We start from the raw sequence: 21,040 nt of genomic DNA, 5'->3' as shown, positions 1-21,040 counted from the left end.
AAATTTCAAATAGAAATACATTCAATATAATATTTTTTCCTCAAAATGGGAAAATTTCGGAGTTAGTTACCAATAGAAAATAACGCCTACTACTGAAAAGGTCAAGTAGCAATCTGATACGTATAATTTGTATTAATAATTTTTATATACTCTTTTAATCTAGACACGAGTCAAATCTGGGCTTCTTATAATATATTAATATTAAGCAGGGCAAAAAAAAAAAAAACGACAACTGCAATATCCTATAATTAACTAATGTCACCTCTGAAACCTCATTGCTTTAATTTTTTTTTATGAAAAGTAAATGATCGCGTATTTTTTCAGGCAAAGCTTAACTTTACGATTGTAAATTCTTGTAAATATGTACATCTGTACTCAGACCATTATTGACGATAATAAGATTGCCCCTGCAGGCAGTGGCGCCAGCAACACTGCAATGAATAAGATGCAAGATTTCTAAAATAAAGCGCTGCCTATTACTTTGGGAACATCTTGATTCATCGTGTATGAACAATTGCACAGGATTTGCCTTGATTACGCAAAGAAAGGGCAACATATTATTTCTAAAGAAGCTAGGTACAACAGCCCCAAATTAAACTACCACTTGATATTTGTATTATATTGAATTTTGTACGGCGATAAAAAACTGCCAGGGAAATCAAAAGATATGTTTCTAATTCAAAAAATTCCTCTTTATGGACGAAAAGGATGGTTTTAACCTTTATCACTAGCGTTAACTTTTAAAAAAATTATTTTTCATTGCGTCGAAAAATTCAATACGATAGTTTATAGTTGACAATAAAGTTTCTATTTTAGAGAATATCTTTTCAGCGAATATAGATGTACCTTACAGCCCAAAACATGCTTTGCTTTAAGTCATAGTAAATATGGCGTTTTATGAAATAATCAGAAAAAAATTATACAATGGCAACACTTATGGCAACAATGCTTTTTACTTCATCTGACATAGTGAGATTTCACATACCCAATTTAAATAATATATTAATAAACTGTTATTAAAGACTTTCGAAATTTTACTAATGTGATTTGTTAGGACAGTTAGGTATATGTAAGGTAGAACAATTTAAATAATCCTAAAACATACTTTAATGTAAAAGCAAAATCAATTTTTCTTTCAACAAAATCAGTACATTTTCAAGTTATTCTGAGCGCTTTCTCTTACTTAAATTCCTGTACTTTCTTTTCCCATCCAGGAAAACACCTCTGTCATTTTCAGAGAAATTAGATTTTTTTTACAGATTTTTAAGCACAGTTTCAATTTTTTCCTCTGATCTCTACATTCTATAACATACCATATTTATGTATTTCTACTTCTATTGCCAGAAGCAGAATTCTTAACCATCCCCAAATTAGACGAAACCTCTAAAATAGTTTCAACAAAATTATGATAAAGAGAATCAAGAGAATCATTTTGAAAATTAACCACAATTTTATTGGAATACATCAGTAATGCATTAAAACCTTCATTTAAGTGACTCATTGAATCTTACCATTGAGAAATTACTTAAGTAGAAACAGGATTGGATACTGATAAATTAAAATCATAATTATATATCTGTGGCTTGGTGCAAGAAGTGCCAATGTTAGATTTTGGTAAAAATGAGTAAAAAATCTTTTTTGATATATTAACCATCAAAATTTTTTTTGCGAGGAGTGCCAAAGTCAATTTCAAAGTAGTTACTAAAAACTTACTAGTGCCAATGTCAAAATTTAGCATCAATATTTCCCCCCCTCCAGGTAAACCAAAGAGGACGTAGATACACTCGTAATCTTTTTTTTGACATTGGCACTTCTTGCACCAAGCCACAGATATACATAGTTCCAATGTAAAATGGTCAGAGAGGGTTACAAAATTAGCAACTTTTAGGTCATCAATAACATCCAAATGATATATTACACCAAATTAAATCGACCGTACTTGCCGTACTACAACCATTTTTAACATAGATAAGTACTTATAATTACCAACAACATCACTCTTCGTCCGGCCATTCAAAAGTAGAAAACCCAATTCTTCCAGTATATCGACAAGTGATTTACCTCTTTTATTACACACTAAATCAAGATTATTTCTGTAACAATATTAGTATGTTGTACTAATTCAAAACTACATTGATTGAGATCAGCCACTCTGCTATTAAAATCACCGCCTATGATAAAAGGAACTTAGCTAAATCTATTTTTTATCCTATTTATAGTTAAAGAGAATAATTCAAAAACTTCATCCTCAGAGGTTGGCTTGAAATATAGTAGACAAATAATAAATGAAAATTTAGACTTACTTATCATTTTAGCAATTATCTAATATTGAGATAACTCTAATAAAATAGAATAAAAAAACAAGTGTTTACTAATAAAACAAGAAAGATTTTCTACAAAAAGTATTCAGGGGAATTGAAGTTATTTGAGCAATTATTGCCATAAATAACAGTTAGGCCGTATTTGTGACCTTATCGTTTCTGCTTGTTTATAGTGATAAATGTTTAAAAAACAAATAAGAATGCAATCCAATAAAAACGGTCACAATTGTATGACAAATATTGGCATTGCTATAACCACAGGATACCCTTAATTTCGTTTTATACATCCTCAAAATACACACTGTATTTTCTGATCAGAGCAGGAATTGTTTGTCACAGATGGTGCCCCCACTGGTTTGGTTGAAATTTAAGAGTACTGGAACAAGTTGAATGAATGACCCAGTAGAGCTTTACTAAAATAAGTGCGCCTTAACTGAACTTTTCTAACACTAATTTTGAAGTAAACATGATGTAACATTTGGTTTAGAGAACTACTGTTACCAGCTCAGTCAAGCTACAAGTAGGCACCAATCTGTACGAATCAATTTCATTAAAAACTAAAAATGTGTCTCTAATAAATGAAGCAATAAGCGTGCAAACATTCTTGAGAGGTATTTATAAAAATCCTTCAGGAGCTACAGTTCCTACAGAAGTAACTACTTTACGGTAGTGTTGATGCAGCAGCTCATGGCCCCCCTAAATCGCTGGAGATTGCTTCAGGTGAACCTCCATCACAGTAGGGGGGGGTCTGCGGCTCTAATAAAGTACATCGAGGAGGAAGATATCGCCATAGTCCTCATCCACGAACCCTGGCTGGTACGGGGGCGAATTACAGGACCTGGCGAAGCAAAAGGTAAGATTTATTATGATCATAACCTTGATAATCCCAGAACATTTTTGTTAGGGAAAACATTACGACTTTACTGCTAAGGGAATTTTGTTTCAAAGACCAGACCGCAATAAAGGTGAAGCTACATTAGGAGAAGGAAGCCAGGGAGATTGTCATGGCCTCGACCTATCTTCCACATGACTCTACAGTCCTACCCCATCGGAGGAGATGCAGTATCTGGCCAACCGGTGTAGGGAGAGAGGGCTGCAACTGGGTGTGATGCTAATTCCCATAATGGGGTATGGGGAAGCTCAGGAACCAATCAAAGGGGTAAGTATCTCATTGGCTTCATTATTGCGAATAATTTGCATGTTTTAAATGAGGTATCGGGGGACTAGGGAGAAAAGGGCCGTGGCAGAAGACTCATTAGCTTCAATAAGGTGGTTTGGGCTGTGAATTATTTTAAGCCCTATAAATCCCCGGGACCTGATGGCATTTTCCCTGCTTTTTTGCAGCAGGGAAAAGAAATAATTACTCCTTTTTTATGCAGGATAATGAATGCAAGCTTGGCTCTCAAACATGTCCCTTGGGCATGGAGGCCTGTAAAAGTTATCTTTATTCCTAAGCCGGGGAAGAATCGCTGGAGCTAACGACAGATAGGAGTGCCCTCAGGGGGGTTCTAACCCCGCTCCTCTGGTGCATGGTCGTGGAAGATTTACTTGAGATGCTAAACCATCGTGGGTTCTCGGTCCTTGGCTATGCGGATGATATTTCAGTGGTGGTCAAGGGTAGGCATGAGATAATCGTGGCTGAACTAATGCAGGAAGCACTCAAGATAATAGAAGATTTGTGTAGAAGGGTAGAGCTTCAGTGAACCCTTCTAAATCCACTCTGGTTCCCTTTACAAGAAGAAGGGACAAGGAGAGCTACAAAAACCTTCGGTTTTTTGATAAAACTCTGGCTTTGTCAGGTGAGGTTAAGTATCTGGGAATTACCCTGGACACACTCACTTGGAAGGCGCATAGAGATAGAGTTACACTAAAGGCTAAACAGGCTCTTTGTAGAAAAACTAGAACTTGTGGGAAGACATGGGGTCTTAGCCCAAAGATAACCCACTGGCTTTATGCACTTATAGTCATACCTATCATCACATACGATGCAGTGGTGTGGTGGAGAAAGACTGAACAGCAGACGGCCACTAAGGCTCTGGCCAGGGTGCAGAGACTGGCTTCAGATAAATACGGGGCCTTCAGTAGTACCCCTACTGCAGCGCTGGAGGTACTGCTGGGGTTGTCTCCGCTTCAGTATGTTATTCAGGCGGAGGCAAGGGCCAGTGCGTACAGAATGGCGTGCAATGGGCAATGGACCGCCACTGGCCACAAGCATTACGGATAAGGTCGCCCCTTGGCCGGTTTTCGACATGGCAGGTGACAGTATCTGTCCGAAATACAGCTTCGAGAGTCCGTTTCAGGTGGTTATTAAATCGAGGACCGAGAATGGAGGGTGGACTGGATGGAACAGAACCGGAAGGGAGGCATTTGGTTTACTGATGGCTCCAAGATGGACTGTGGGACTGGGTGTGGAGTGTATGGGGTTAAACCCAAGGTACTCATTGAGAGATCTCTTGGGAGATACGCCACCGTCTTCCAGGTCGAGGTTTTTTGCGATTAAAACATGTGCTGAGGAAAACCTGCGGATGGAACTTAGAAATAGGGACATCTGCATCTTTTCGGTCAGCCAGGCTGCATTGAAATCTCTTGTTTCCCTCAGAATGACCTCTTCCCTGGTCTGGGAATACAGAATGGTCCTAAAACTGCTGGCTCGGCACAATAAAGTTCGGCTGGAATGAGTACCGGGTCGTGTGGGGATTGAAGGGAATGGGATGGCTCATCTGGCCAAGAATGGATCCAACACTCCTTTCATCTGTCCGAAGCCTGTCCTGGAGATCTCCAAGGGTTCGGTTCGTGCGGCTCTCTGTATTATTCTATTCTAACTACTTTACGAAGAGATACTTACTCAAGGATACTAAATAGAATAGCTTCAACATAAGGACCACTGCTTGTTTATTGGTGCTTCTTGGACTCAAATCCTAAGTACTAGTTTTGTGCAGTGCACATATGTATTGTTATGATTGCAATCTTTTAACCTAGACTCGTGTATCTTTAAAACAAACCAATTTTTGTTAGAATACTGATTGTTACAGAACATGGTCATTTGAGAGATTTAATTTCATTGTTGAAGCTGCATTGGATTAAAATACAATTTTTGAAAAGATTCTATCAAAAGAAATACTTCTATCAGAAATGCCTGGTTATCTGACGTTATCTGAAGAAGATTACAAGTGGCCATTTTAATCTCAGTAACTGTAACCAATTCATAGGAATCGGTCCTCATGGCTGAATAATTACAGAAGCTTGTAACAGAAATAGACATACTTAAGACATCATTATTTACAATTATATAAAGCATTTCAATTACTAAAAATAATAAAGCTGTAAAAGTAAACATTCAAATTCATGCCAAAGACTAGGCAGACCTCCCAAGTCTACTTTAAACTCAGACTTTACCAGAAAAGGCAGGCTCTTATTCAGAATTTCCTGCATTAATGTGTCAGAAAGTAACGAATCATAGTAGGTGTTGCTATTCAAGTTGTGACTCTATTATTACACCCAGAAGATGCTAACTGTCTGGGTCAACATGGACAACTGAAATTCAACATGGCATAGTACCCGAACTATTTCTGCCTCTTCAGTTGGAGTATCTTCATCATTCAGCAATAGGCACTCAATTATAATCTCACGATTTTTAATCACGACAGATTCAACCATGCACCATGCATTTTCCCGAAATTTCCAAGAATAAAAGAAAAAAAAGGCGCAAATAAGTATAAGTCAAACCGGTGTACATTAATTAACTTTTAATTAATTTAATTAATATTAATAAAGTACATTAATTAACTTTTATTAGATATGTCCATGATAAGATAACCTTCCATTTTGTATCACAGCATTTTTTTCTTCCATTTTTAACATCCTTGATTCAAAACTTGCACGTAGGTTAACACGATAAATTCTTAATTTAAAAAAAAAATTTGTAATAGAAATTCTGATATTAATTTTAATTATGATAAAGTTGAAGGGAAGCGCACAGTTCCACCGGATTGTTTAAGAACTAATCAATAGAACTGACTTTCCTGACTGAGCCAAAAGATTCGATGAATAGGAAGGACCGATAAGACCTGAAAGCGAACGGGGAGCTTCATCAAGGGACTGAACTTGATTGCGATTGCACTGCAGCAAGTAGGATGTCAGAGATTACTTCTGGAGACCAACAGTTGAATAGATGGCTGGTTGAATAGATGAACTAACGGTGGAAAAACTATAATCACTTCCATAAGCTTTTTCGCAAGTATGTACTTTCATATGTCTTTGGAAAGACATAGCTTGTTTACAACTGTAATCACATACACTACACTTATAAGGTGATTCGCCAGAATGTACTCTCATATGTTCTTTAAAACGGCTAGAATGAGTACAAATGTAATCACATTCACTACATTTAAATGGCTTCTGACCAGAATGCGTTCCCATATGTTTTTTCAATTCATCAGCTCGTTTACAATTGTAATCACAATCTCTACATTTATATGACTTTTCGCCAGTATGTACTTCCGTATGTCTTTTCAAAGTGCTAGCTTGTGTACAACTGTAATCACATACACCACACTTATAAGGTTTTTCGCCAGTATGTACTCTTATATGTATTTTCAAATATGTAACTCGTTTACAACTAAAATCACATTCACTACATTTAAATTGCTTCTGATCAGAATGCGTTACCATATGTTTTTTCAATTCATCAGCTCGTTTACAATTGTGATCACATTCACTGCATTTATACGGCTTTACACCAGAATGCGTTACCATGTTTTTTCAATTCATCAGCTCGTTTACAATTGTGATCACATTCACTGCATTTATACGACTTTACACCAGAATGCGTTACCATGTTTTTTCAATTCATCAGCTCGTTTACAATTGTGATCACATTCACTGCATTTATACGACTTTACACCAGAATGCGTTACCATATGTTTTTTCAATCCATCAGCTCGTTTACAATTGTAATCACAATCACTACATTTATATGGCTTTTCGCCAGTATGTATTCTCGCATGTCTTCTCAAACTGATAAGTCGTTTACTTCTGAAATCACATTCTCCACAAATATATGGCTTTTCGATAGTATGTATTAACATATGTCTTCTCAAACTGGTAGGTCGTTTACTTCTGAAATCACATTCTCCACAAATATATGGCTTTTCGCTAGTATGTATTAACATATGTCTTTTTAAATTGATAGCTCTTTTACAAGTGTAATCACAAATATTACATTCAAATGGCTTTAGACCAGAATGTACACCCATATGATTTTTCAAACCTACAGCTTGTCTACAACTGAAATCACAATCCCTACATTTATATGGCTTTTCGCCAGTATGTATTCTCACATGTCTTCTCAAACTGGAAGGTAGTTTACTTCTGAAATCACAATCACTACATTTAAATGGCTTTTCGTCAGTATGTATTCTCTTATGTTCTTCTAAACAGCTAGCACGAGTACTACTATAATCACATTCACTACATTTATACTTTTTGGAGGAATGTACTATATGTAATATATACACTGTACTTGTTTGCAAATCACTGCATTTCTCTGAAGAATAACTGCAATCAGTTAACATGGAAGACATATTGCGTGTACTCATAAATATGCCAGTACTCTCCTTAAACAGAATTCACCGGCACTTTAGAAACACTCCTATTACATTTAAGTAACCTGCCTTAAACGGGTAGAATATCACTACATATTTAGTTCAAACTGCAAGCCTATTTTGTAATATTGGGTCTGAAAAATCGCCTGCATTATATATGAATTGCCCAGCAATATCACTCAAGACTGACTTTGAAGAACCAAGCTTGATACACCTGTTTACTCTCGTCAACTCCCATTTCTCTGCAAGGGCTCAACACATCTACATCATTTGTAAGCTTCTCAGCATGAACCATCCAATCTATAACAAAAATATAGTTTGTTTCATTACAATGCTCCAAACATTCAATTCCTTTTCTATATGGTTAAATTCTTTTTCCCACCAACTTGTTACCATTCCCCCATAACATGTGTCAGTTTTTTTTTTTTTCAAACTAATTATTCTCGATGCCCATATATTTAAAAAATCATTGGATGTACAAATTTGTTCCAACCAAGGAGCAAAAAGGAAAATCTATCCAAAAGGTACAAAAATCTCCTTAACAAAAGCTTAGTTTTAAAAGTTAAGTATAAGAGTTGATTAAACGCCAAAAGGTACACAAATCAGTAAGTACCCAACATTTCATTGATACTTCTAGTATCATATTTTTTAGAATCTATCAGATGTCACAGACCCTTATGCTGGCCATCTTCATGCATAAAATATTTGTTCAATACTGAGTAGCACCCATTTAATTTAGATTGTAATAGGAGGTATTAAACTATTCATGCACAGGTTTAAACAAAAAAAAAAAAGTTAATGAAAAATACAAATAGTAATTGTTTTGACGTTAAAAATTAAAAAGGCATATACCAACGTACATACCGATTTTATTTTGTTTTTGATATCTGATTTAAGTGGAAGTTTAGCGCAGCAGAACAAAGTAACAATCTTCGGTTTAAGTTCATTGTTGATTTAAACTGATTGATACTTTATTTTATGCAGTAGTTAAGCATTAATAGTAATATGTAATTAATAAAATTATTGTTAAAATGTTAATGTAGTTTTCTTCAATTAGATTGATAATCGAGGTGTTCTAGACACAATGTTATATAATTACATATATGTAAAATAAAATAGATATGCATATTTTTAGTTGGTTATAAAAGTTCTTTACAACTACTCAATTAAAGGGCTACATTAAATTGAAGTTTGAAAATTAATGAATTATAATAACAAGTATTATTTATTTGTTAATAACTATGCAATGTTTGCTCACGTAAGACGAATTCAAGACTGAAATTTTGTTAAAACTGTTATTCATATCACGGCAGAAATAGACCAACTATAACTTTCTTTTTTTCTTTTAATATGCGAGTGAATGTGATGATTATTCAGAATTAAGATAAATCACAAGAATAATTTGTAATAGAGTTAAAATGAAATGCCTTTTAATACTATGATGATGAGATACATCTTTTATTATTCTGACAGAAAAATATTTATGGGTGATAAAAGGCCAGCACAAGAGTCTGTGACAATACATTCTAACAAATATGATACTAGAAGTATGAATGAAATGTTGGGTACTTTTAAATAAAATTATCAATCTTGAAGTAGTAATTTGAATCAAAATCACTTTGATATTGGGTTTCCGTGGGCTATTGTAAAGATTTACCGTTACCTGACTTACTCATTAGTGCATTACTCAAGAATAAGAGCCTTGATTGAACTTTTCTATTAACACAAATTTTAAAGTTTACTTTATGTAAAAACTGGCTTTGAGAGCTACTGCTCCCAGCTCAGTTAAGCTAGCTAGTAAATACGGTCTTAGTGAGTTCTTACAGGCATGGTGAGTAACAGAACTTTCATCGTAGGTATGCTCCTCGATGTTTTCCAACTTGCAAAGAACCAGAGAGCACAATAATCATCAGTAGTTAGGATACAAGTAGGCAACAAGTTGCATCAATCAATTTCATTAAAAACTAAAAATATGTCTCTTATAAATGTAGTACTAAGCGTGTAAACATTACCTGTAATGTATTTTAAAAAATCCTTGGCAAGCTACTGTTTTTGCTGAGAGGTAACAACTTTTCAAAGATATTTATTCAAGGAGACTAAATAGTAATATAGTTTCAACATAAATATTATTTCTTTTCATTTATTGGTGCCACTAGGACTCAAATCCAATGTACTATTAATAGTAACACAAGAGCAGTTTCTTGAATAAAACTCACATAAATTAAATAAATTGAAGGCCCCTCATACCCAACATCCAACTTGATGACAAATACAGAATTAGTTTGTTCATGTTCCAGTCAGTCTTGACAGTCGGCGTAGTGTCGATACTTATATAATACCCCACTCGTATGAATAAAATTCTCGTATAAGTTTAATATTCCAAGCAAAATTAGGTTTCTCACTCTTTTTTTAGTAAAAAAAAAAGGTAAAAAACTGAATTTTTTTCGATCATGGTGATGTAATCTGCAGCAATATTAATAGTTATTGCAAAGTTATATATGTAATTACTAATAAGTGTTCCCTTAAGTGGGCTCCCTAATTTGGTATCAAGACAGAGTGCCTACTTTTTTGTTCTTTGACTTTTTCAAATGTTCTCCTTGTCAATCGTTAGTGATGCTAAATTGTAAAATTTCAGCTTTTATGCCTTAATATGAGAAAGCATTTCAGAAAAAAGTTCCCCCTCCAGCAGCCTAACCTGAACATGTACAAGGATCTCTTTATTTTTACTATTAAACATAAACATCATAAAACTACATATGTATACATATGAATAAGATATTTAGAATTGAATTATTAAAACTATCCGGTAGGACAGTAGTTCATCATCAAAAACTGCGCGTAAAAGCGTAACGTTCAGAAACACCACTTGCTACAAGTCTTCTTTAGTGCAGGGTTACGGCTTGCCTAATGTTGTAAAACAACATTTCTGGCGCTCAAAAGTGCATTTTAAATTATGTGAAGTCAATGAAAATGCTGTCTTGGAGGTGGTGAAGAGTGAAGATCACTCTGGTTTTTCTAATTTCTTTATTAAGAAAAATGTACACTTTTAAATATCGCGTGATAACTTTATAAACCGTTTTATTTTAGGTGGTTGTTTTCCTGCAGAATTGAAAATAGCGAAAGTGATTCCTGTACATAAAAACAAAAATTAAACGAACCCAATAATTATCGTCCAATAGCTTTGGTCCCCGTCTTATCTAAAATAGTCGAAAAAATAGTGGTCCATCAGCTAAAAAGAAATAATTTGATTATTGAATCACAGTTCGGCTACAGGGAAGGTATTGATGCAGTTTGTAAACTTGTAGAATAATGCAGGCTTAAGAAAATTTTAAAAAAATGTATAGTCAGTTTTTCTGAAAGTCTTCGATATGGTCCCATGAAATTTTGCTATCAAAATTAGAAAAATATGGAAACAAAAAAACTGCATGGAACTTTTTCCACGAATATGTAGCTTCTAGAAGACTACAACAATAGTACGATCATGGAAACTCTGAAACAAGAGAAATTAAGCGAGGTGTCTCTCAGGGATCTGTGTTGGGATCACTTTTATTTTTAAAATATATTAATGACATAGGAATTGTAATTCCCAACAGAAATATTTTGTATGCAGACGGCACAACACTTATCACGATAGGTAGGAACCACAGCTTCAGAAGACGCGGATAAAAATATTTTATGTTTGAAAGAGTGGTTGAAGATAAATAAGCTGAATTTAAATGAAAATATGTATACAAAGAACGAAACATTCAACAACCGTAAAGAAGGAGGGAATGGTGACTCGGCACCGTTTCTAGGTGTTACATTGGACAGTCATCTATCTTGGAGAAATCATATTGATTCTCTGAGTAATAGGTTATCTCTGATAGTTTCCCAATAGAGAAAACTAAAAAATGAACTTTCTTTGGAAGTGTTAAGAATAGCATGTTTTGCACAATTCCACTCAAGGATGACTCTTTGGAATAGAGTTATCGGGATTTAAACCTGGTGCAAGTTCAATTTTCAGACTGCAAGAAAAGCAATTAAAGTGATCCTGCAAAAAAGAATTTATGAAAGCGGAAAACCAGATTATGACTTTGCCTTCTCTCTATATACAGTGAAACACAAAATTTCATACGCTCTGGTTAGCAGAATTAATGAGACTATAATTTGGAAATCGATAAAGTAAGGAAAATGCAATTTTTTCCCACCAGTATTTAAGTAACCTCGACAAAGAATCCATTTCGAAAAAATACATTCATTGTAATTTTAAGCCGCTAATGAAGAAAACAAAACAAAATTACAAATTTTACCTCACAAAAGTTTTCAAACAGTTCAGTGTTATGTCAATATTTTTAAATTTATGACCTTTCCACCCAAACAAACCTTTATTGAATCTTAATCTAATGAATGACAAGGGGTAAAATAAGGAAATATTGGCAAAAATATTTTCTCAGTTGCTTTATGGCTTGGTTAAAACACATAAAGATAACTTCCCTCTTAGGCCCATCATCTCTTTCATATCTTCACCAACCTATCAACTTACCAAATATTGAGCCAAAATTTTACAGCCGTTACCCAACAACCAGTATAATGTTAAAAATTCGTTAGAACTTAAACAACGCTTCCCTCCGATTGTCAAGAACCTCCTGCAAAACATTACATTGCTTTCCCTTACATTAATACCCTGTCGGAAAAAATTAACAAACTACTTCACAGCTATAACATAATCCCCGCATGGAAATCGGGGAACACCATTAAACAATTTTTCACCAAAACAAAGAGCAAAATTCCAACATCATTTACAAAATAAATCGGCAAGACTGTGACCTTTGTTATGTATGCCAGAGAAGTCAGTATCTTAAGGCAAGGTTGTACCAGCATCAGTATGATTGTAAGACGAAGAAAGACGACAATTCCACCGCGCTACTCAGACACCACATTGACAACAAACACAATTTTGACTTCCAGAATGTGACAAGACTTGATAGGGGAAAAAACAGTGCAAACGAAATTTTCTAGAAATGTATACGAATATTAAAATGTCATCCTGCTCTTACACCTACTAAGAAGAAGTACTGCAATCGTTTAAATTATAGACGCGTGAACCTATTTACATGAATGAATTGTCTGTCATTCGATTCGAAATTTTATGTGGATACAGCTAAATTGGAGAAGTAGGGTTTATCATAATTAATGAAGAAGATTGAAAAGCGATGATAAATAATCGCGCCCCGTGGATTGCAATTGGAGCATCTTGGGTTACTTTCCGGGGCAAACTTAATTTATTTGCACCTTTCCGTTTATTTGCGGTGATACCACAGATACCTAAGACCTGAGATTACTGCTTAGCTGTAGCTCTGCCCAAAACAGAAAAGCGGTGTGAGCTGACCTGCTAACAATCCTTCACTTGCGAACAGATTTTTTTTCCCCTGGCGCATCGACCTCTGTGGCCATTAGCGCCTACTACTCATTTTCTTTTCTCACACAAAGGCCACTAGAGCTGGGATGGTACCTATTGTCCGATCGGGCTGCCACACACATATCTTGCTTAGCAAGGCAGGGTGGAGCCTAGGTTAACGGAAGCAGACTGCGCTCCCTCTTACATCATCGGTTTAGCCGAGGAGGGGAATGCGATTTGGCCGATTGTACCATCCCTTATTTTCACAAGCTGACGTTTTCCAAAATTCAAGCAATTAAAAGTTCTTTGGGTTTTGCTTTAACTATTAATAAACATGTGTGTAACCGACTAACGACTTACATAATAATACATATAAGTATTTACAAATACATTATGTATAACATATGTAAAATCTAGTTAATGACTATAGCGTCTTAATCTAGTTCATGTTTATAGTCTATCCTAAGGAGGCTATTTCGTAGAATCTAACTCGTGTGCAGCACTTTTAACAAATGTTCCTGCACACTCTAAAAGTGACCTAATCCTAAATGAATTTAAACCTAAGGAGGGTTGAAATACTTTTATAAATTTCTTTCAACCCCGGATTAAAAGCCTAAACCTAACTTTCATACCACCATTCTCGCAAAAAACACTCGTACACTGATAAAATCATTCTTGCCAATAAATACATTCACAGCAATAGCAATCTCGCAAATAAATACTTTTATGCCAAAAAATACACTCGCTACTAAACACAGACGAACTACTCATTCATACAAGGGAAAAGTACTCGATATTCCTTTCCCCTACTTGCGGACAGATGTCTCTAGTTTCACGCGTCTTTTTCTTGCGAATCGTTGTAGGGTTGAATTTTGTTAGTAATAACTTATGTTTTTCTTAATAATAATAGTAATAATAATAATATTTTTTTTTTTTTTGGCGCATCAACAGCTGAGGTCATTAGCGCCCGGAGCTTTTTCCAGTGCACTGCCGGCCTCCGGACAGTGTTCTCTCGTTACAGACAACACTGTCCATCACCGGACAGTGAGCTGTAAGAAGCTCCCAGGAAGAGAAAATCTAAGGGTCAGCTGCTGGAATAATAATTATTATTATTATTTTACTCTGTATTCTATATCTACTCATTTCATCAGAATAAACTAGCAAGTTCGACAGGCAGCTTTAAGATGGTTGTGCGCGAGTTAGAAGCTGGACGAAATATCTCTGTATATTTTTATTTATTTATTACATTAGAAAGGTATTATACCCAATAAATGGAGTTCGTTTTTTTATTATTTACATGCAAATTTAAATAAGTAATTGAGTTTTTTTTTTTGGTAGGTATATTGTTAAATTTTTTGTTAGAATAAACGAATTAAAATAGACATAACAATGGTAACAACAAAAATTTGTGAAAATGTAAAATAATGATATAAATCTTTGCCTGCTGATTTAGAACTTGTGGCGATAAAAATACAATTATTAATTCTTGGTAATATTCTTAATAAGCCAGAGGGAGAAGGGATTAGCTTAGTGGTTAACATACTAGATGTCAATGTGAAAATCCCGGGTTCGAATCTCGCAGCTGGTCCTTAGATTTTCTCTTCCTAGGAGCTTCTTACAGCTCACTGTCCGGTGATGGACAGTGTTGTCTGTTACGAGAGAACACTGTCCAGAGGCCGGCAGTACACTGCAAAAAGCTCCGGGCGCCAATAACCTAGATGTTGACGCCCTTAAATCATAAAAAAAAAAAATCTCCAAAATTGCTTTCTTGCTAAGAAGGGTGGTCCCTCTGATCTGGTAAGCTATAAATGTCCTCGACCGTAGTCTTGCCATTTCAGCTGATGGAACAGTAGAAACTCCATCAACCGTTGACCGCATTCTATTCGGGCCAAAAAGTTCCCTATTTCATTTTTTTTACAAGCAAGCTTAAGGACTTTGATAATGAGCTTATAACGGACACGTCTGCACCAGTATCCAATTTAAAAAGTACTTGCTTGCACGCCACTAATTTCTATATTTGCATTCAAGGGATCATGCAAATGCAATTCACTCACTGCAAGCTCCCCTAAGTAAGACATTATTTTTTCTGTCTCGTCTTCTTATTGGATTTCCCGAACAGTCCGCTACTGTTGTTTACAGCAATTCTCGCAGAGCAATTCCCGCGACAATGAATTTTTGGTCCTCTCCCAAACAATATAGCAACATATTAACCTGATTTCTTTGAAATCAAATCTGAAGCCATCCTGAATCTTTCGAAGCGTCGAATCCACCTAAGCCAGGGGTCGGCAACCCGCGGCTCGCGAGCCGCATGCGGCTCTTTTATCCCAGTTGAGTGGCTCTTCAGCCTGCCCAAAATACATTGTATATTTTAATTTTATTGAAACGAATGAAAATTTTATTAATTAAAGATATTTTTTCAAAAATAATTTTAAATGTGATAAGTTCGAAATTGAATAGAATTATACAATATTAAAATAAAGTACATGATTATATTATATTGTAAGACTGCCGCCCTTTCATTCGTTAAGTTATTATTTATTTGTTTATTTACTATGCAACTTGTAAAAATAATATATAAAACAATTAAATGTTATTGAATATCATAAAATAATAATTTGTGAATACAAATGATCTACAGAATTTTGTACATTATCATCCTTGCGGCTCTTGGTAAGATTTATTGAAATTATTTAAGGAGAAATGGCTCTCTACTTAAAGTAGGTTGCCGATCCCTGACCTAAGCCATTCGAAAGGGTTCTTAATATCAAATTGTTTTGGAGTCATTAGAAAAATAAAAAACTAAGACCAATTTTTGAAAAATTTTGTGTACATTTTCAGCAACTTTTGTCTCAAAATCTATCAGATCTGGGTTGTTAAAAAAAATATATGTATAAAGGAGGATCTGCCCTACTTTATAAAGAGAATTTGGGAATTTTATCTTTTACAGAAAATAATTCTCAAAGTTAAGTGTTTTTCAACGTTACACTTTTTTGTGCACTTTGTTTGATGGTCAACCCTTATACACCTGCCCTACTGGACAGTTTTAATACTTAAGCCATATTTGTGACCTTACAATTTCTACTTCTTATAGTGAGATATGTTTAAAAAATAAATTAAAAATGGTCACAATTGTAAGGCAAATATTGACATTGCTATAACTACCATTAATTTCGTATTAAACATCCTCAAAATATGCACTGTATTTTCTGATCACAGCAGCATTTGTTTGTCACAATTGCCCCGACTGGTTTGGTTGAAAGCAAAGAGTACTAGAACTAGTTATCTGAATGACCCAGTAGAACATTACTAAAGTAAGAGTGCCTAGAGTAAATTTTTCAACACAAATTTTGTAGTAAACTTTAGGTTACAATTGGCTTAGAGAACTACTGTTCCCAGCTCAGTAAAGCTAGATAGAACATACAGTCCCATTGAGAAAAAACATCAAGGAGAGTAAGAGAATATTCATCGTGTACGCCTCGATGTTCCTAAACTAGACTACTAACTGAACAATTGCTGCCTCCTCAGTTGGATTATGTTCATTATTCAGCAACCGGGACACAATTCTAATCTCAAGATCTTCAATCACAACAGATTCAACCATGCACAATGCAATTTTCAGCAATTGCCTAGACTTAATAAAAACATAAAGCAAATAAGGATAAGTCAAACTGGGAATTAACTTTTATTCGATATGTCCATGATAAGATAAGATTGCTTTCTATTTTCCAACACAGCATTTATTTTTTCTTACATTTTTAACATCCTTGATACAAATCTGGCACTTAGATTAAAATGAAAAATTCTTAATTTAAAAACTGAAACCAAAAACGCCACAATTCGGTTTTCGTCACATTACGGTTTTTTGTCAGCATGTCTTCTCATATGTGCTTTGAAAGACTTTGATGCTTTACAACTATAATCACATACACTACATTTATACGGCTTTTCATCAGAATGTGTTTCCATATGTCTTTTCATATCCCCAGACTGTTTACATCTGTAATCACATAAACTACACTTATAAGGTTTTTCGCCAGTATGTACCCTCATATGTTTTTTCAAATCACAAGCTCGTATAAAACTATAATCACAATCACTACATTTAAATGGCTTTTCGCCTGTATGTATTCTCATATGTGCTTTGAAAGACTTTGATGCTTTACAACTATAATCACATATACTACATTTATACGGCATTTCATCAGAATGTGTTTCCATATGTCTTTTCATATCCCCGGTATGTGTGCACCTGTAATCACATAAACTACACTTATAAGGTTTTTCGCCAGTATGTACCCTCATATGTTTTTTCAAATCACCAGTTCGTATAAAACTATAATCACAATCACTACATTTAAATGGCTTTTCGCCTGTATGTATTCTCATATGTTCTTTAAAACGACAACTACGCGTACAAATGTAATCACATTCACTACATTTGTATGGCTTTTCGCCAGTATGTTCTCTAATATGTCTATTCATTAACGTAGGATCTGCGCTACAGTAATCACATACACAACACTTATAAGGTTTTTCGCCAGTGTGTACTCTCCTATGTATTATCAAATTGTGAACTCGCTTACAACTGTAATCACATTCTTTACATTTGAATTGCTTCTCATCAGAATGCTTTCTCATATGTTTTGTCAAATCATTAGCTCGTGTACAACTGTAATCACAATCACTACATTTAAATGGCTTTTCGCCAGTATGTTTTCTCATATGTTCTTTAAAACGGATACCACGCGTACAAATATAATCACATTCACTACATTCATACTTTTTGATGGAATGTGCTGTATGTGCTTGCAACTCACTGCTTTTCTCTGAAAAATAATTGCATTCAGTGGACATGGAAGACATTTTGTATAAACTCGAGAATATACTCCTTAAACAGAATTCACTGGCACTTAAGAAACACTCCGATTGCATGTAAATAACCTTCTATTTGCGCCCTTAAGCTGGATGAATGGGGTAGAACATCAAAGCATATTCACTTCAAACTGCAAGCTGAGTGCGAAACATTGTTTCTGAAAAACCGCTAGTATTATTTACGACTTGCGCAGCACTATCACTCAAGACTGACTTTGAAGAACAAAGCTGGATATATCTAGTAGGCTGTCGTCACCTTTTATTTTTTAGCAAGGGTTCCTTAACGGACTCAACACATATGCTTCATTTGCATGTAAGCTTCTCCGCAAGAATCATCCAATCTGTAACACAAATATAGTTTAGTTTATTAGAATGCTTCAAACATTTTTTTTTTTTCTTTAAATGGTTTAATGACTCTTATGGCATTCTGATGAAGCTGTTTGCTCATTGAATAAGTGGGTAAAAATTATTTCCTCATTTAAGAAGTGCAACTTAAAAAAGGTTTCTGAAGGATTAAATCTGCCATTGTGCACTAACTATTGCAGGATTAGTTCTCTTGCTGACATTATAACTGTTAAGTGTGGAGCAATATATACAAAAATGTTGTTAATTACATAGAGAAATATTCAATATCAATATTAGGATTTAATTCCATTTCACTTCATTAGGGCAGACCGATCATATCACTTTACCAACTTATCTCCCTAAATTTTTGTCATGAAATATTTTCTATCCTGTAATTATGAGTGTGTTCAAAACTCACTTTTTTGCTAATGTATAGCATTGAGCAAATTAGAATATTACATTTCCTTAGATTACATCACCTCGCCTAAAAATATTCAACAAATCAAGCCAGACACCTGATAGTCACACATTCTTCCTATCCAAATCTAATGTGGATGTGGGCGAATTAAATTAATTCCAAATCACTATGTAATACCGGTGGTGAGCTTATTTTACAGCTGAAACGTACTTTACAAAGAATTCAGTGGAAAAGAAATTACTGACCTGGAAAGATATTCTACTGAAAGTATTTAGGGGAAATGAAGTGATTTGTGCAGTTATCGCCACAAATAATACTTAGCTATATTTGTGGCCTTATTGTTTATGGTGAGAAATGTTTAAAAAATAAATTAGACAAACATTCCAATGAAAATAGTCACAATTATAACGCAAAAATTGACGTTGCTATAAGCACAGGATACCCTTCATAATTTTGTATTAAACATCCTCAAAATATCTACTGTATTTTCTGAACAGCGCAGCAATTGTTTCCCCGACTGGTTTTGTTGAAAGTTAAGAGTACTGGGACAAGTTATCTGAATGTCCCAGTAGAGCATTTTAAACTGAGGGTGCCTTGATTGAAATTTTCTACCAACACAAATTTTGAAGTAAACTTGAGGTAAAAATTGGCTTAGAGAACTACTGTTCCCAGCTCAGTAAAGCTAGCTAGTACATACAGTCCCAGTAAGAAAGAACATCAAGGAGAGTAAGAGAACATACATCGTGTACGCCTCGATGTTCCTTAACTAGACTACTAACTGAACAATTGCTGCCTCCTCAGTTGGATTCTGTTCATTATTCAGCAACCGGGACACAATTCTAACCTCACGATCTTCAATCACAACAGATTCAACCATGCACAATGCAATTTTCAGCAATTGCCTAGACTTAATAAAAACATAAAGCAAATAAGGATAAGTCAAACTGGGAATTAACTTTTATTAGATATGCCCATGATAAGATAAGATTGCTTTCTATTTTCCAACACAGCATTTATTTTTTCTTTCGTTTTTAACATCCTTGATACAAATCTGGCACTTAGATTAATATGGAAAATTCTTAATTAAAAAACTGAAACCAAAAACGCCACAATTCGGTTTTCGTCCGTTACGGTTTTTTGTCAGCATGTCTTCTCATATGTGTTTTGAAAGACCTTGCTGCTTTACAACTGTAATAACATATACTACATTTATACGGCTTTTCATCAGAATGTGTGTCCGTATGTGTTTTCAACGACTCTTTTCTACTTGTACTGTAATCACATACATTACATTTGTACGGCTTTACACCAGAATGTGTGACCATATGTCTTTTCAAATCACCAGCTCGTGTAAAACTGTAATCACAATCACTACATTTAAATGGCTTTTCGCCAGTATGTATTCTCATATGTTCTTTAAAACGACAAATACGAGTACAAATGTAATCACATTCACAACATTTATATGGCTTTTCGCCAGTATGTTCTTTAATATGTCTTTTCATTAGCGCAGGATCTGCGCAACAGTAATCACATACACAACACTTATAAGGTTTTTCGCCAGTATGTAATCTCATATGTATTTTCAAATAGTAAACTCGCTTACAACTGTAATCACATTCTCTACATTTGAATTGCTTCTCATCAGAATGCTTTCCCATATGTTTTTTCAAATCATCAGATCGTTTACAACTGTAATCACAATCACTACATTTAAATGGCTTTTCGCCAGTATGTACTCTCATATGTTCTTTAAAACGGCTAGCACGCGTACAAATGTAATCACATTCACTACATTCATACTTTTTGATGGAATGTGCTGTATGTGTTTGCAACTCACTGCTTTTCTCTGAAAAATAATTGCATTCAGTGAACATGGAAGACATTTTGTATAAACTCGAGAATATACTCCTTAAACAGAATTCACTGGCACTTAAGAAACACTCCGATTGCATGTAAATAACCTTCTATTTGCGCCCTTAAGCTGGATGAATGGGGTAGAACATCAAAGCATAGTCACTTCAAACTGCAAGCTGAGTGTGAAACATTGTTTCTGAAAAATCGCTAGTATTATCTACGACTTGCGTAGCACTATCAATCAAGA

General features: G+C 34.7%; 2 pseudogenes; both read right to left on the bottom strand.

Moving 5' to 3' along the window:
* Positions 1–6,052: 6,052 nt before the first annotated feature.
* Positions 6,053–21,040, bottom strand: part of LOC141461978 (uncharacterized) — a 16,651-nt pseudogene continuing 1,663 nt past the window's right edge.
* LOC141461392 (uncharacterized) overlaps positions 19,928–21,040 on the bottom strand; it is a 20,998-nt pseudogene continuing 19,885 nt past the window's right edge.

The sequence above is a fragment of the Rhodnius prolixus genome, unplaced genomic scaffold (assembly GCF_049639745.1).
Source record: "Rhodnius prolixus isolate KJV_2025 unplaced genomic scaffold, Rpr scaffold_1, whole genome shotgun sequence".
Classification (NCBI taxonomy): domain Eukaryota; kingdom Metazoa; phylum Arthropoda; class Insecta; order Hemiptera; family Reduviidae; genus Rhodnius; species Rhodnius prolixus.
The sequence above is the reverse complement of the archived record's forward strand: the minus strand, read 5'-3'. Positions and strand labels throughout refer to the sequence as shown.